We start from the raw sequence: 8,611 nt of genomic DNA, 5'->3' as shown, positions 1-8,611 counted from the left end.
CTGTATCCTTTGTGATGTTATCCACATATCTCATAATAATCAGTGTTTACTTTGTGATCTGCTGTTACCTGAATCTATATAAAGGGGAAGCAACTGGATTATGTGAATGGCCTCTGATACAGAGCCACATTTAATCAACCCTAGAATACCACAATAGTAAGAGAAACAAACTAATTAACACACCCTTATAGTTTATGTACATAAAAACACAGCCTGCTGTTTTAACTCTCATTTACTCAGAAATATAAGTACATGCAGAGTTCCTGAAGTGTCTCTGAATTGGGGAAATAGAAGTAGGAAAGCAAAATGTAAGTAATGCGAACTATCACAGATATTGTCCTCTGAAAGTGGATTATGAATCAGGCTGTTCTTCAAATACAGGAGCCGTTCATTGAGGAGATTTCAGCAGAGCTCCGGGGCAGAGGAGATCGATCCAGCTCTATTCAGGAGCTGTTTTTCAGGAGGACCCAATTCTGGCCACCTTGCCAGGTAAGTGCAGGTGCTCCATCCATTCAGGAGCTGTGTTTAATACCAAAAACTGTGTCTATGTGCACTTGAACACAATGTCCACCCACATTTGGCTTTCAAGATTGTGCTGGAAATGCAAATGAGACAATTGATAGGCAGGAACCTTTTATTAGAAATGAAATTTAATTGTAGAAAGAGTTTAATATTTCTTAATACTATTCAGAAGAGTGCCTAAAATAGTTAGAAATAAAACCCATGGATTGAAACTATAACAGTGGGATTAAACATACCTAATAAGTGTTTATTTATTTTAGTAAATATTTATGCCTCCCATTTCCCTTGTAAGGTAACTGTAAGTATACCAAGAAAAATATAACACATGAAGGATAAGCCAGTAAGTCAACACTAAGTGGCTGTAACAATAAAACTGTTGTTCAATGTTGCCTGTGTTGCATTCTACAACCTGGAAGTAGCTAAGCCGTGATTTGTTAAGCTGCAACTTCCCAGCCCCATGGACTATGTGGACAGGGTGGCATGAATCCGTCCTGAAAGCAAATGTTCATTTGTCTCTTGCAACTGTGCGTTCTATGTTGTGTGCATTAAGAGAGAGAACTTTCAACTGTTTCCTGGGATTGTCTACTTTTTTCTCTTTCTAGAGCTCTGATTCCTTTAAAGGGGTGACTGTGGACTTCACAGATGAGGAGTGGAGGCTGCTAGATTCTGGCCAGAAGACCTTCTGCAGAGAAGTCATGCAGGAGATTTCTATCAATATGGCTGCTCTGGGTAAGGCCAGGCTGTTCAGTTCGCTATAAGGTCGTGGCAGAAACATTCACTATAGAGTTGAGAAATATCCTAGATACTCCATGGAAGTGACTGAATAGATTGACTTTAATCTATTTTTTGAAATAATGAAAACATTATTCCTATATAATAGAGCCTCCTAGATTACAATTTGCAGATATCACATCCTGGCTAGACAAATGGATTGTACTAAACCTGGAACGCAGATTGGTATGTTTTTGATGTTTGTAATCAGAATATTAATTTTCTTTTTTCCCATGCAGATGATGTGTTTGTGAATAAGAACAACAAAGAGGCATGCATGCCTCTAGAAACTATGGAGAATAGCTCCTTCGCTTCTACTTCACCCAAAAAATGCGAACCACATACCTCTGTAATATCTTTGGTGGATTCCAGCCTGAGCAGAAAGAGGAAACGCTGCATGCAGTATGGAAAGAGTTTCAGTACGAAAAGTAATCTTAATGTCCACCAAAAGATGCACACCGGGGAGAGATCATATAAATGCATAGAATGTGGAAAGAGCTTTAACCGGAAAGAAAATCTTAAACTTCATGAGAGGATCCACACTGGGGACAGACCGTATAAATGCATGGAATGTGGAAAGAGCTTTACCCAGAAAGGAAATCTTAATCTTCATGAGAGGATCCACACTGGGGACAGACCGTATAAATGCATGGAATGTGGAAAGAGCTTTATCCGGAAAGAAAGTCTTAATCTTCATGAGAGGATCCACACTGGGGACAGACCATATAAATGCATGGAATGTGGAAAAAGCTTTACTCAGAAAGGACATCTTAAACTTCATGAGAGGATCCACACTGGGGACAGACCGTATAAATGCATGAAATGTGGAATGACCTTTACCCGGACAGGACCTCTTAATCGTCACAAAAGGATCCACACTGGGGACAGAACGTATAAATGCATGAAATTTGGAAAGAGCTTTACCAGGAAAGGAGATCTTAATCGTCACAAAAGTATACACACTGGGGACAGACCGTATAAATGCATGGAATGTGGAAAGTGCTTTACCTGGAAAGGAGATCTTAATCATCACAAAAGTATACACACTGGGGACAGACCGTATAAAATCATGGAATGTGCAAAGAGCTTTACCCAGAAAGTTGATCTTAATCCTCATGAAAGGATGCACACTGGGGACAGGCCTTTTAAATGCACGGAATGTGGAAAGACCTTTAGCCGGAAACAATACCTTAATCTTCATGAGAGGATCCACACTGGGCACAGACTGTATAAATGCATGGAATGTGGAAAGACCTTTACCCAGAAAGGAAATCTTAATCGTCACAAAAGGATCCACACTGGGGACAGACCTTATAAATGCATGGAGTGTGGAAAGAGCTTTACCCAGAAAGCAAATCTTAATGCTCATGAGAGGATCCACACTGGGCACAGACCGTATAAATGCATGAAATGTGGAATGACCTTTACCCAGAAAGGACCTCTTAATCTTCATGGGAGGATCCACACTGGGAACAGACCGTATAAATTCATGGAATGTGGAAAGACCTTTACCCAGAAAGGACCTCTTAATCGTCAAAAAAGGATCCACACTGGGGACAGACCGTATAAATGCCTGCAATGTGGAAAGACCTTTATCCAGAAAGGGCCTTTTAATCGGCACAAAAGGATCCACACTGGGGACAGATAAATGCCTTGAATGTGGAAAGTAGGTTATCCGGAAAGAACAACTTAATCTTCATGAGAGGATCCACAATGCATGAAATGTGGAATGACCGTTTCCCAGAAATGTGATCTTAATTGTCAGAAAAAGATCCACACTGGGGACAGACTGTATAAATGCCTGGAATGTGGAAAGAATTTCATTAGGAACGATCATCTTAATTGCCACCAAAACAACCACACTGGGCAGCGACCATTAAATGTATGGAATGTGAAAAGAGCTTTACCTGTAAAGGAGCTCTTAATTGTCACAAAAGGATCCATACTGGGGACAGACTTTATAAATGCATGGAATGTGGAAAGAGCTTCATTAGCAACAGTCATCTTACTTGCCTCCAAAGGACTCACGGTGGGAAGCGACTATATAATAGACTGGAAAAAGCTATACTGGGAAAGCTCATCTTAATTGTCATGAAAGGATCTACACTGGGGATAGACCGCATTAATGCACAGAGTGTGGAAATAGCTTTACTTGAAAAACAAAATTCTCATAAAGAGCATATAAATCCATGGAGGGTAGAAAGAGCCTGTCTGAGGAGAGAGGCGATACTGGCCACCAAAGTATCCACAGGGGAACCAGCCCACAAATGTATTGAGTGTGAACGGAAAAAGCCTTTAATGACTATAGTTAGTTCTTGATTTAGAATCACAATTGAGCCCAAAATTACTCTTGTTAAGTGAGACATTTGTTAAGTGAATTTTGCCCCATTTTACTGCATTTCTTGCCTATGTTGTTAAGTGAAGAACTGCAGTTGATAAGTTAGTAATCTGGTTGTGAAGTGAATCTAGATTTCCCCACTGACTTTGCTTGTCAGAACATCACAAAAGGGGATCACATGATCTTTGGACACAGCAAGAGTCTTGAATATAAGCCAGTTGCCAAGCATCTGGATGTTGATCACATGATCATCAGGATATTGCAATGGTTGTTAAGGGTGAAAATTGTCATAAGTCACTTTTTTCAGTGCCGTTGTAACTTTGAAATGTCACTAAACAAAGTAATTCATGGGAAAAAAAGAAATTCAAGCCTACTTCAACCTCCCAGCTTCCTCAGGGATTTAAGAAGCTCCAGCTTTTGAGGGATTGGCCAGAATTCATTCATTCTTCTCTCCCTTTCTTTCCTCTAATGCAGGAATTAATTGACTCCTTTCAGCTGATATTGTTCAAACTATTCACTCTCATTGAAAATATAGCAAACCTTATTAGAAATTCTTACATGCCTTTGTTTCTCTTCTTTACAAACAAACAGTGGAAAAGACTTCTGGAGAACATGGATAGGGAGGGGGTAATGGGAGAATGAGAATGACTTTGGGAGACATGGGGAAAGCCTTAGGCTGAACAACTATTATCTAAAAGATAACCTAGTCCCCACAAGGAGATTGTGAGGGTGACGGGGGATTGGAAGAATTGCAAAAGAAACACCCTAATTGTTCAAAGACTAAAAGGAGAGGATGGAAAAAGTACTTTCAGAGTTTCAGGATTTTGTTTTGTGGCCCCGCAGTAGAGATAGTGCTAGTATTCATTCTTGTGCCTCTTGTCTGGACTAACTTGAGGGGCTGACCAAATGTCCTTCCAGTCAGGATTCCCAGACCAGGAATGCAGACCCCAATCGTGTATCCAAGATGACTTATGTACCCAACAATAGCCCTTCCCAAAGATAGGAGTAGAGACACAGAGGGTACAAATATACCTTCTCAAAGAAGCACACAAAGAAAAATGCAGTCACAAACCTGCCCCTATCTCAATTGGAGCATCCCATTTCTGTGATCATTTTCGGAATCTTGTATCATAACCTAAGTACTTAATAACCACAAATGAATGCTCTTTTTCATGGAGAGAACATGTTAAGCAAACCACATTTTGGAAAGTTATTTTTCTTCTAGGCAGGCAAATATGTTAGGTAAAAAGAAGGAAGCAACCGTATTTATATTACAAGGCTGCGAATTATTGCAAAGAATAGACAAAAGATTACAAAAGTTATTAACTAGAATGTGTTTAGGTGGACCAAACAGTTTGTATATTTGAAAACCAGTTTAATATTAGAAACTGAACACGACCCCTCAGGAATTTGGGTTACACCGAGTAGAAACCTCAGAAAGCCACATTTTACAATAGAAGTCATTATCATATCACAGTTTGAATATATTTATGGTGTCTCCAGTACTTTCCCGCCTGTTGCCAAGTGCCCTATAATCATGTGATCAATATTTGCAACTTCTCTGCAGACTTTCCCGAAAGTCAATGAAGAAGCCTGCAAGGAAGGACTGGTTTCTGGGGCCTGACTGAAAAAGGTCCTCTCCAAAATCCAAACTAACTTTTTTCAGCCGGCCTATTGAACCCTGGGCGACTCAGCATGCTTCTCTTTTGCTCTCAAAGAGACTGGCTGAAAAAGTCCCCCCTCAAAAGGTGTTTCTAGGGGCGACTCCTGGACTAGGCTGGCTAAATGAACTTTGGATTCCAAGGATCCGAGCCTTCCTAAGCCTGCATTTTATCCTCTGAAGAGGAAAAGGAGAGCTGTCGTGCTGCAAAGGACCATAAGCTGCAACCACCTCCCGCTGCAAAGCTCAAGAACATTCCAGATTGTTCTTTTCCAGCTGGAATAATCTGGATGCAGAATTGATCACTGAGCAGCCAGTGGGAAAAGGACATCCGCAGGAGACTTACCATCGCTATTCCTACGTAAGAGATCTGCAAGTTCTTGACATCTTCAAACACAAATCCAAGATGCCACCTTAAGGAAGGCCCCTTTGTATCTTTAAATATAGTCCCCTCTGGAAGAGGATAATGTGTACACACACACACACACACACACACACACACACACACACACACAAAGACAGAAGAGCAAAAATGGATGGGAATGCAGGTGAAGAAAGGCTGGTATTTCTGCACCAAAATGGGACTGACTAGGGCAGTGATGGCGAAACGTTTAGAGACTGAGTGCGCAAACTGCAACCCAAAACCCACTTATGTATCGTCCGGTGCCAGGTGCGTGTGGCCAATTGGGTGGGTGTGGCCCATTGGGTGGGCGTGGCTGCGGTGGTAATGGCAGACTGGGTGGGACTAAAAAGTTCAATCAATCCCAACTTTGCGATATCTTTTTTTTCCTGCAAGAAATTAATTGATTGAACCTTTTTCTTTTTTGCATACGGCGGCGGAGACCTAAAGTGAAAAGGTTTTATAAAACCCAGATGAAGGTCTAGGAGTGGGGCGATGGCGGGCCTGCCCACAGTGCTCTCCGTACCACCTGTTGCATGCGTGCTATAGGTTCGCCACCACTAGGGAGTCCCCACACACTAGCAGCCACATTGCACCTCCCCCAATTTCCACTGCAGGAGGCATGTTTCCCAGAAAGTTTTCCCTCTTCCATCCCTCCCCAACTATAGTGCAGCCCCAGTCCTCCCATGGATCCAGACCTTTCACTGCGTTCTTCTGCAGTCCTCTTAAAGTGCCCCCAACACCACTATTACAGGCAACTCCTTCCACAGCTGGTACTTGGCGGAGTGCCCCCTTAAGGGACAGCTCAGACCCTCCTATAAATGAATCACTTATGTTGAGACCTAATAGGCTCTGAAGCTGGAGTGAGCAAACAACAACACTATCACACAGGAAGGCTCGTCCAGTGAAAGAGCAAGAGGATCAAGAACGTCGGCGAGGGATCCACTCATTTCCACTTTGAAAGCTGTCCTTCCCTGCCACTGTCCCCTGGCATTATAGGAGCAGCAGAACACTCGCCAAAGTTTCTCAGGCTGGACAACTCTGTCCAAACCCTCAACCTCTCCTCTCGTGTGATCTGCGCATTGCAGAAGATTTGTGTGGACAATGATTTGTTCACTGTAGCCTCCAAGGGAAGCAGAATTGAGTGAACTGAGTACTAACCGTGAGGACATTTAAAGAGTGAAACAGCTTACCTTCAGAAGTTGTCGGTGCTTCCTCACTGGAGGTTTTTAAGAAGAGACTTGACAGTCCTTTGTACGAAATAGTAAAGAGTCTCCTGCTTGAGCAGGGGGCTGGACTAGAAGACCTCCAATGCCCCTTCCTGCTCTATTCTGATTGATTGATTGAATGGATGCATTTTCTCCCCAAATTACAGAAACTTCCAGAAGAATTAAATGTCCCCAGGGAGAAATTAAATTAGGCATCATAGGACTCTACAACAATGTTCTGTGTCAGTGGCGATTTAATTGGGGCAATTTCATGCAGTCCCCTTCCCTAACAGAGATCAGCAATAATCACAACTAAAAAGTTATAGGAATGTTTTCTCTATCATTAATTCCATCATAGAATGCAGAGTACAGTATATTTTGAATAGAATTCATTATTTTTAGTTAACATTGCAAATATGTAGAGAAATTCAAGAATGGGATGAGAGCAAGATACTGGTTGAGCAGGGCTTATGTATCTTTTATCAGAAAAATCGCAACTGCAATCTGGATATTTATGTAAAATAAAATGACAGCATACATATCAAATAGAATGCATCACTAAATTGGGTAATACCCAGAAGCTGATAAAATATATCCTGAGGGAAAATATTAAAGGAGGTGGGAAAAGAGAAACTTTGTATGGCAACATAGTATACCCAGGAAGCAAGGAATGTGGAGTCAAATGGCAAGAACCGGGGAAAAAAAATACAATATTCTGCCAAAGGACAGGGACAATTGATAAGCAGGATAATCATTGTACCCCAGAAAATAAGAGAAAGAAGGAAAATAATTTTGAAACTTTAAAAAAAGAATTGTATTAATGGGCAATGTTGGTGTAACACTAATAAAAAGAAGTTAACAAAATATGTAGAAAGTGAAACAATTGATGAAAAAATCAGGTTTTGAGATTGAATAAAAAGTAAAATAGTTGGGTTTTAATCTGAGAAATATGAACTGTATATTGTTTCAAAATAATTGCGCTAAGCTATGGGTTGAAGTTTGATACAAGATATGGTAGAGAGGGAAAAGCTACAATAAAATACCTCTGAAATAAGAAAAATAAAAATTCATGGCAGAGGAATAAATAATCAAAGTACAAATGCATGATTTAGCAGGGGGCTTCCCTCTTCTCAGCCACTCCTCAGCCAAAGCCCACTGGAACCGCCAGAGTTGAGTTAGGATTGGAAGTAAGCGGTTCTTCTTCCCCATTTACAAACTACCAGTAATACTTGACCAGAAAGAGAAAAGTCTCCCTTAACAAATGCTTAAATTTGGGGGTGGGGGCCTTTAAGAACCAACTTTGCTACTCTTTATTCTGAGTTCACTTCTGGTCTTTTAGCAGAGGACCTAAACTGAAAACAACGCTCTGATTTTCAAAGAGCTCTGGATGGTAAATAATAAATATTTTTATATTGTAAATGCAACACGTAAGGGGGAAAAGTGTGATTCCTGTGTAAAACATAGGCAAATAGCTACTCTGAGAAGTCCATTTAGTTATCATATGAAATTGAGAATTTCTTTTAGCTGGATTAATTTGTCTAACATGAGGATATTGAATCTGGAAGGATGGGACTTGTACTTTGGGTGGCATGCTTACCTTTTTATGCAGAAAAAGATTGACAAAACTTTTAGAAACCATATAATAAGGGCTGCATTGTTAAGAGTTTGGCAAAAGTATTTTTCTAAGTTTGATGTTAAACTTCCAATTTGGG

At 40.7% G+C, this 8,611-nt stretch overlaps 1 pseudogene; it reads left to right on the top strand.

The window, feature by feature from the left end:
* LOC107297938 overlaps positions 1-8,611 on the top strand; it is a 58,222-nt pseudogene that overhangs the window by 43,500 nt on the left and 6,111 nt on the right.

The sequence above is a fragment of the Protobothrops mucrosquamatus genome, unplaced genomic scaffold (genome assembly GCF_001527695.2).
Source record: "Protobothrops mucrosquamatus isolate PMUCROS unplaced genomic scaffold, P.Mucros_1.0 scaffold3603, whole genome shotgun sequence".
Taxonomy (NCBI): Eukaryota; Metazoa; Chordata; class Lepidosauria; order Squamata; family Viperidae; genus Protobothrops; species Protobothrops mucrosquamatus.
This window is presented reverse-complemented; position numbering and strand designations above follow the sequence as displayed.